The following is a 9,728-nucleotide window of genomic DNA, read 5'->3' on the forward strand; positions in this document are numbered from 1 at the left end:
AGCTGCGTGTGACATCATCACACCTCCCACGTAATCACGTGAACTGACAGTGACCGCAGTAGAATGAGCTCCCAAGAAGTGAGCTGAAGAAAAATGCAGAATACTTTATTTGTGAAATACAAGTTTAATGAAAAGACACGAGGTATAAACGAGACTTTGGATCACTTTGTAACGGAGTTAAAATTGCTGTAGCGAGAAACTTTTAAGTGTCGGGTCTTAGCTAACATTAAATAAAGCCGTGGACATCGTAACATCACACAAGAGAGCAGCTCACGTGAACTGACTGAACGCAGTACGAGTGATCACTTCCATGCATCAAACCTGTTCAAAAAACGTATTACACAATTGACAAGGTAGGAAAAGAATATGCTTCGAGCTCAGCTTCACAGCTAACGCGGTCTTGCGGAAGCAACTTCGTCACGCTGCCACCAAATACTCACAGAAAAATCCACAAGTTAATACACACGCTGTCTCTAGAGTTTCTCCACACTCAATGTATTCCTCTCATCCTCGTTACACCCTCTGATCTCCCTTTTTAATTCAAATGCCTCAAATTTCAAGTAAGGCTCTGCTTCGCGATGACAAGTAAGAAGTCTCAGGGACAGACCCTACAAAAGGTTGCCATTGATTTCAGGGAAGATTGCTTTTCTCCTGGACAACACTATACGTTGCATTCTCAAGAGTGAGCTCGCGCAGCTTCGTCATATTACAACCGGAGTGCTGAACTGACAACGTGATATATAAAGAGAACTATAACAATAGTAATAAACGAACCATAAAACAGCGGAGAACCCGTGGATTAAATAAGAAGGCAGGAAAAAGGAAGGCTTTATATGTCATTCGTTTATAAAACAGCGGAGGAGCTGTGTAAAGGTTGCTTCACAAAAAACAGCGGAGCGCCTTATATGAGCAGGCAGTCAGCTAAAGAAGGGGATCAATAAATATCTATAATCGTAATAAACGAACAAAAAATAGCGTACAAGCCGCGGATTAAATAAAGGAAATGGGTACCTGAACAGTAAAGTAAGTCTCGAATAGCTACACAATAACTATAAAAATCGTAATAAACGAACAATAAAACAGTACAGAATTGCGAAGCAAGGAGAAACGACGGCCTTATATGCCGTTTGTTTATAAAGCAGCGGAGAGGCTGTGTGAAGGCAGCTACACAAAAAAACAGCAGAGCGCCACACTCTGAATGTATTCCTGGCATCACCGATATACCCTCTGATCTCCCATTTCAATTCAAATGCCTCAAATTTCCAGTAAGGCTCTGCTTCGCGATGACAATTAATAAGTCTCAGGGACAGACCCTACAAAAGGTTGCCATTGATTTGAGGCAACATTGCTTTTCTCCTGGACAAAACTATACGTTGCATTCTCAAGAGTAATCTCAGTGCACAGCTTGGTCATATTACAACCGGAGTGATGAACTGACAACGTGGTATACAAAGAGATCCTTAACAGATAGTTATTGGTATATTTTCCCTCAGTTTAAAAAGGTTTTCTTTTCTTCTTAATAAAAATTTTAAAGCAGTACTTCATCGCTGTGAAGCGTGGGGATTTTCCTATATACAGTATATATATATATATATATATATATATATATATATATATATATATATATATATATATATATATATATATATATATATATTGTGGCAGTAAGGGGCGCTAGTGCTCCCTTGAACCCTCAGGCATGACTCCAGACACCGAATACAAGTCCAAGACTCTTAATTAATTGTCATACAATGTGCACAAAGCACCCTCCACACTACTCCAATACCAATCACAATAATATTCTCTCCTCCTCGGCCTGACACTTCGCCCCTCTACCTCCCAGCTCAGCTCAGTGTCTGGACTGGCCCATAGTCCTTTTATACACCCTGACCCAGAGATGTTCCTGCCCAATCAGTCCACAGTTCCTTATTCCTTCCGGGTCAGGGTAAACAGTCCTTTTCTTCAACCCGGGAGCACATTGTTTCTTCCTGTCACGTGACCGTGACATACTCCCGAGTTATAGGGCACATATGAGCCCACGAGTCCCCCTACAGCGACTCCCAGCGGCCCCCAAGGTATCCAGCAGGGCTGTGTATAAACACTACAAGGTCCATGATGCCCTGCTTGAACTCGGGGCATGATCCTGCTGTCGGGAGAGCTCCTCCTGGTGGCCTGGGGGTGAGGACCGGAATAACAAGCTGGCAGTCCTCCACAATATATATATATATATACAGTAATCCCTCCTCGATCACGGGGTTGTGTTCCAGAGCCCCCCGCGATAGATGAAAATCCGCGAAGTAGAAACCATATGTTCGTGTAGTTATTTTTATATATTTTAAGCCCTTATAAACTCTCCCACACTGTTAACATTATTAGAGCCCTCTAGACATGAAATAACACCCTTTAGTCAAAAGTTTAAACTGTGCTCCATGACAAGACAGAGATGACAGTTCTTTCTCACAATTAAAAGAATGCAAACATATCTTTTCTTCAAAGGAGTGTCTGCATCAGGAGAAGAGAATGTCAGAGAGAGCGAGCAAACAATCAAAAAATCAATACGTGTCCTTTTAAGTTTGCCGAAGCACCACAATAAAGCGGCATTTTTCAGAGGAGCGTCAGTATCTTTTAAGCAAACAGTCTCTGTGCAAACAGCACCTCTGCTCACACCCCCTCCGTCAGGCGCAGAGAACGTCAGAGAGGGTGAGAGAGAGAGAGAGACAAGCAAACAATCGAGCAGTCAAAAGAATAATCAAGCATATCTTATAGCATTGAGGAGTTTTAGTTAATATGTAATACGTGCTCTGATTGGGTAGCTTCTAAGCCATCCGCCAATAGCGTCCCTTGTATGAAATCAACAGGGCAAACAAACTGAGGAAGCGTGTACCATAAATTAAAAGGCCCATTGTCCGCAGAAATCCGCAAACCAACGGAAAATCTGTGATATATATTTAGATATGCTTACATTTAAAATCCGTGATAGAGTGAAGCCGCGAAAGTCTATATATATATATACTGCTCAAAAGAATGAAAGGAACACTTTTTAATCAGAGTATAGCATAAAGTCAATGAAACTTATGGGATATTAATCTGGTCAGTTAAGTAGCACAGGGGGTTGTTAATCAGTTTCAGCTGCTGTGGTGTGAATGAAATTAACAACAGATGCACTAGAGGGGCAACAATGAGATGACCCCCAAAACAGGAATGGTTTAACAGGTGGAGGCCACTGACATTTTTCCCTTCTCATCTTTTCTGACTGTTTCTTCACTAGTTTTGCATTTGGCTACAGTCCGTGTCACTACTAGTAGCATGAGACGATACCTGGACCCTACAGAGGTTGCACAGGTAGTCCAACTTCTCCAGGATGGCACATCAATACGTGTCATTGCCAGAAGGTTTGCTGTGTCTCCCTGCACAGTCTCAAGGGCATGGAGGAGATTCTAGGAGACAAGCAGTTGCTCTAGGAGAGCTGGAGAGGGCCATAGAAGGTCCATAACCCATCAGCAGGACCAGTATCTGCTCCTTTGGGCAAGGAGGAACAAGATGAGCACTGCCAGAGCCCTACAAAATGACCTCCAGAGGGCCACTGGTGTGAATGTCTCTGACCAAACAACCAGAAAGACTTCATGAGGGTGACCCAAGGGCTCCATGTCCTCTAATGGGCCCTGAGCTCACTGCCCAGCAGCATGCAGCTCGATTGGCATTCGCCATAGAATACCAGAATTGGCAGATGCACCACTGGTGCCCTGTGCTTTTTACAGATGAGTGCAGGTTCACCCTGAGCACGTGACAGAAGTGAAAGGGTCTGGAGAAGCCATGGAGAACATTATGCTGCCTGTAACATCATTCAGCATGAGCAGTTTGGTGGTGGGTTAATGATTGTCTGGGGAGGCATATCCATGGAGGGTCACACAGACCGCTACAGGCTTGACAAAGGCACCTTGGCTGCCATTAGGTATCAGGATGAAATCCTTGGACCCATTGTCAGACCCTATGCTGGTACAGTGGCTCCTGGTGCACAACAATTCCTGGCCTCATGTGGTGAGAGTATGTAGGCAGTTCCTGGAGGATGAAGGAATTGATACCATTGACTGGCCACCACACTTTTCTGACCTAAATCCAATAGAACACCTCTGGGACATTATGTTTTGGTCCATCCAATGCCACCAGGTTGCACCTCAGACTGTCCAGGAGCTCAGTGATGCCCTGGTCCAGATCTGGGATGAGATCCCCCACAACACCATCTGTCATCTCATTAGAAGCATGCACCGATGTTGTCAGGCATGTATACAAGAACACAGGGGCCATACAAAGTGCTGTGTACAATTTCGAGTTGCTGCAATTAAATTTTGACAAAATGGACTTGCCTGCCACATAATTTTTTCACTCTGATTTTTGGGGCGTCTTTGAATTCAGGGCTCTGTAGGTCGATCATTTTCATTTCCATCAAACGATGTGGCATCCTTTCGTTCCTAACACATTACCCAGTCTATATCAGTATAGATATCCAGGAGGATTTCTTTTTCCTATTGAGATCTGATGTGTTTTCAAAGTGTTCCTTTAATTTTTTTGAGCAGTTTTACCCCCTGCTCGCTTTGCTCACTTGTGATCATCCAGCACGGTCGTCTTCTGTGGTTGTCCAGACCTTCTGGCGTTGCCTAGCTCACCAGTGTGTCCCTTCTCTTTAAGAATCTACCAGATGGTTGAGCTGACCACTCCTGGTGCTTCTGCTGTCTCTCTAAAGGGTTTGTTTTATCCTCTCCCCCTAATGATGGCTTCTTTTTACTTGCATGGACAGCTCTTTGGACCTCATATTGAGAGTTCATAGTGGCAGCTTCAAATGCAAATTCAAGACATGGAATCAACCTTCTACTTGCTAAATGATATTATGAGGGACCTGCTGACACCTGGCTATGGAGCAGCTGGTCAGTCAAATGCCCAAATACTTTTGAGCCCCTGGAAATGGGGAGTGGGGGGTCGTGCAGGGGTGGCCAATACAGAAAATTCCTAAATGGCTCATATGATGTTTCTGTTAAATCCTTTGAATTTGAGCTGAAAGTCTACACGTCAGTCATGTAATGATTGCTTCATTTCAAATCCAGAGACAAATCGTCTCAATGTCCAAATAATTCTGGACCTGATTGTAAATCAGTCCTCTTTATAGAGAGCAAATTATTTGAACATTAATTCAAAAAAAGGAAACAGAAGTAGCAAACCAAGGAGTGTGAATGACCAGTTCAGACAGGGCGTACCCTCAATGAAAAAAATTTTTAACTTAGTGGTTCTCAACCTGTGGGGCGGGAAGTAACAAAAAGGGGGGCGAGAAAATGTGAAAAAAAGAAATCAAAAATCAAATAAATGAAAAAAACATCTGTTGAAACCAAAACAAATGAACTTAAACTACATTCTGATACTAGAACAATAAATATAGAGTTAGATAAATGTCGATAAAAGTTACGTAGGTATAATAAAATATGCATCTGCATTTCAAAAAAATGTTAGGGGGGCCGCAGTTAAAACTGTCATGAAAGCAAATACTTAAAGGTATTCTTAAAGGTTTCTTAAAGGTTGAGAAACGCTGGTTTAACTGTTAAAGTCCTCGAGTTCAACCCCAAGGGTGTCAGAGCGGGTGACGCCATACACCTTTTAAGAACTCTTAATGTGTTTGTAATCGTTCATGACAATCTATTTTTATTCATCCTTGATTTGGGGCTGAAGAGGTAAGAAAAGTTTTGTGTAGCAAGAATTATCAAAAAAGTCACATCTGGTGGACTGAGGGCAGAAGAAAAGCCATGGTGGGTAATCAAACCGAAAAAGTCATGTGAATCCGATGGTCAGTTCTTGAGTGATGTCTTGACACACAGCCAGATATTCTTTACTTCATTTTTCTGTTTTATACAAACCACCAAAAAATATTCACAAAACAGGAAAACATTTGAGTAATAAAAGTATCTATCTATCTATCTATCTATCTATCTATCTATCTATCTATCTATCTATCTATCTATCTATCTATCTATCTATCTATCTATCTATCTATCTAATAGCAGAGAAAGGAGAAGCCATAACTACAACAATTTCTGAGTGATATCTGAACAAAAGCCCTCATCTTTGTGCAAATCTTCACACAGACGTTCTGCCGAGAGTCACCTGCCATCAGTGAGATGGAAAAATTAAATGGCAAAGGGGGTCAAGCCAGCAGAGAGAAGACATGAAATGTGTGAGGAGGACAGAGCAGCCCACCTAATGGGGAAGAGGGGCTGATGAATGTGGAGACAAAAATCCACAAATGGCTGCCAGGATGGACTCCAATGTCCGAGAGAATCCTAATAGCACATGTCAGCCCCCCCCTGAGGCCAATGTTTGTGTGAGGGGGCTGCAGCTCGTAATGAAAAGTTACAGATGACAGTTAAAAACAGTAAAAAGACCCCACGAAGGAGACAGCTCAAGATTTATTCACAAAAGAGAAGACAGCGTTTTCAAAATAAATGTGGCTGGCTGAGTCAGTGCCAAAAAAACCAAAACAAAATGTACTGACATTCCAGGGGTCTACTTACAACAACAACAACATTTATTTATATAGCACATTTTCATACAAACAGTAGCTCAAAGTGCTTTACATATTAAAGAATAGAAAAATGAAAGACATAATTATAAAACAAAATAAATCAACATTAACATCGAATAAGAGTAAGGTTCAATGGCCAGGGGAGACAGAAAAACAAAAACTCCAGACGGCTGGAGAAAAAATAAAATCTGTAGGGATTCCAGACCATGAGACCGCCCAGTCCCCTCTGGGCATTCTACCTAACATAAATGAAACAGTCCTCTTTGGATTTAGGATTCTCATGGAAGGGCTTGATGATGATGATGGTCATGTAGACTTCTTCCTTTTAATCCGTCCATCATTGTTGGAGCATCATGAAGCTTTGAGTAGGTGGAGGTGGCGCAGGCCACCACCACAAAGAAACCGGAAAAAGAAACAGAACAGAGAGTAGGGGTCAGTACCGATTTTAGAGCCACCATGAATAGTTGTTATGATGAATTGAACATACAGAGTATCAGGATTAAGTTAAATTACGATTAAAATGAAGTTCTTACACCGACCATCAGGTCAGACTCATATTTGGAGATATGTGGGCTCACCTCACGTCACCAAAGTGGACTCAGCGTAAGGTCTTAAAGTCTGTCACCAAACCAAGAGTGGACCTGCTGAAGAACATCATTGGACTCCTCATCCAGAGACCCTCACCGGAGCTTTATAACAGAAGCTGAAATGCAGTGTGGTAGATAGGGGGCGCTCTCGCTCCCTTGAACCCCTGTCCACGACTCCAGACACCAGATAAAAGTCCAAATGTTGACTTTATTAAATTGCCACAGTGCACAAAGCACACTCTCCACCACTATACTCATAAATACAAACCACTACTCACAATAAACCAATCCAGCTCCCTGACACGTTGCCACCCTTACACCCAGCTCAGCTCGCCATCTGGGAGCTCTCATAGTCCTTTTATATTCCCTGACCCAGAAGTGTTCTCCATCCCCAGTTCATGTGACTCTCAATCACTTCCGGGTCAGGTACAAGTTCTTTTCTTCATCCCGGAAGCCCGTCTTCCTATGACGAACTTCTGGGTCATAGGGCACGAAGAAGTCTTTGGTCCTCCCTGCAGCTCCATCTTGTGGCCCCTGAGGTATCCAGCAGGGTCTTGTATAAAAACTCCATGTGCTATGACTCCGTACTGCATGGAGGGCTCCATCTGGTATTGGCCGGGATGATAAGCCGGCCACATGTCACAGCAGGTTTCTGTATTCTAGAAATCTTACCCTGAGAATCTGGATCTCCCTGGAGTGCTGTGTCAGTGGGAGAAGGCAAAGATAGAGAGGGGAAGGTTTGGTAGTTTATTACAAACTAGCCGCCCCCCACAGCTCCGCCCACGTAGAAGTGAAACAGGACAGCGAGGAGGGCCCTGCCCGGCCCCCCACTCCTGACACCACACCTCCCCCTCCCCTCCTTTTGTCTCGGAGTAGCGCGGATACATCGCTCCTGCAAGTGAACTGTGATTCTTAGCACGATGAGAGAAGTTGCAAACCCAATCAGAATGTTCAAGCAAATTCTAGAAAAAAAAACCCGATCTAAATCTGTGAAGTAGTTCTCTCGTGAAAAGCAGACAGACAGACAGACAGATGTTGGATATCTATATCTACTCTCTATGTATAAAATCGTGAGCCTAAAAGTGCAATGATTTTATGTCACGCTATAAATCTGGCTTATTTTAAAACCTACATATATATGTTTGGCATCATTCTTTTTGGGATTTATCAAACTTTAATGTGATCTTGTTAGATTTTCAGATTCTTCTTTCATTTTTAAATTATAAACTAAAATATTGTAAAAAATTATAAAAAAAAAAATGATAAACTAAAATGTTGCTTAAGAACTCATGTCTCGCTAGACGAGAATTTGTGTCAAGAGATTTAACCATGCCCGGGGCTAGAAATAAAAGACAAAGAGTAGGACAGCTGCTGTACAGGCTTTTAAATGTTCGAAGTGCCACGTGAGATGAAGATTACATGGCACGGCAGCAACAGCAGCAGCTGATTGAGTAAAGAGGAGGTAAAAAAAACACTATTTGCTACACATTGTATCACCACTTAAGAGGGGGTTTCGGAAGAGCGACCGCGTCTCCTTGGGGTGCATCCAGCCCACGTCTTCACAACGCCAGTGGCAGAGACGTAAAGTGGCTGGAGTCTAGCACAGGCCCGTCGGTTGGCGAGCGAAGCGAGCAAGGTGTAACTCCCTAGTTTGTATATATATATATATATATATATATATATACTAGTCGTCCCCTGTGGCTCCATCCACGTAACAGTGAAACAGGACAGTGAGGCGGGCCTCACCTGGCTTCCCACTCCTGATGTCGTGCTTTCCCCTCCTCTCATCCCGCAGACTCTGTCTCGAATTACCACGAATATATCACTCGTTTTTATAAGTCACGGACCCCTTTCAGAATCTGATGAAAGCTATGGACCCCCTTCCCCAGAAATATTTACATAAACACAACTTTCCAAGCAATGGGTATCATGTACTTTATTCATCGAGATTTGATTGTCTGATATGTATATGACATGCACAAAGTATTATTAAACTTTAAAGTAAGCAATCTAAATTCTATGCAAAAAGTAATGGCCCCACTTTATAATTATGAAATACAATCCTCTTGTGCAAATTAAAACAGGTCTACTACTACGACTACGTTTTCTTCTCCCATTACTACTTCTACTACTACATCTACTCTAACTCAACAGTACCGGGCTGTACAGTGAATATAAATGTTAATTTTTTATCTGACCCTCACAGACCCCCTGAAACCCATGCACAGACGCCCTAGGGCTCCACGGACCTCAGGTTTAGAACCCTTGCTTTATGTGGCCCCCACTACCAGAGGATTGTAAGAAGTGGAGTAATCGCTTACCCTTTGATGATTGTTGCATAAATTGTCATTTCTCCTTCAGTTCTAAATCCTCTGATCAGCTTGTTCTGAGTATTCCACCTCGCTTTGTGCTGATGGTTGCAAACACGCTTCTCTACTTAGACACTCATCCTCCTCTTTTTCCACCATTACTGGATGAAGATCAGGATTTTATGAAGAAGATTTGACCAGACAAAGTCTTTTATGATTTTAACACCAAACAATTTTACTAATTGAAGTTTTGTAGAATATCCCTTT

This window comes from Polypterus senegalus, chromosome 4 (assembly GCF_016835505.1).
Source record: "Polypterus senegalus isolate Bchr_013 chromosome 4, ASM1683550v1, whole genome shotgun sequence".
Taxonomy (NCBI): domain Eukaryota; kingdom Metazoa; phylum Chordata; class Cladistia; order Polypteriformes; family Polypteridae; genus Polypterus; species Polypterus senegalus.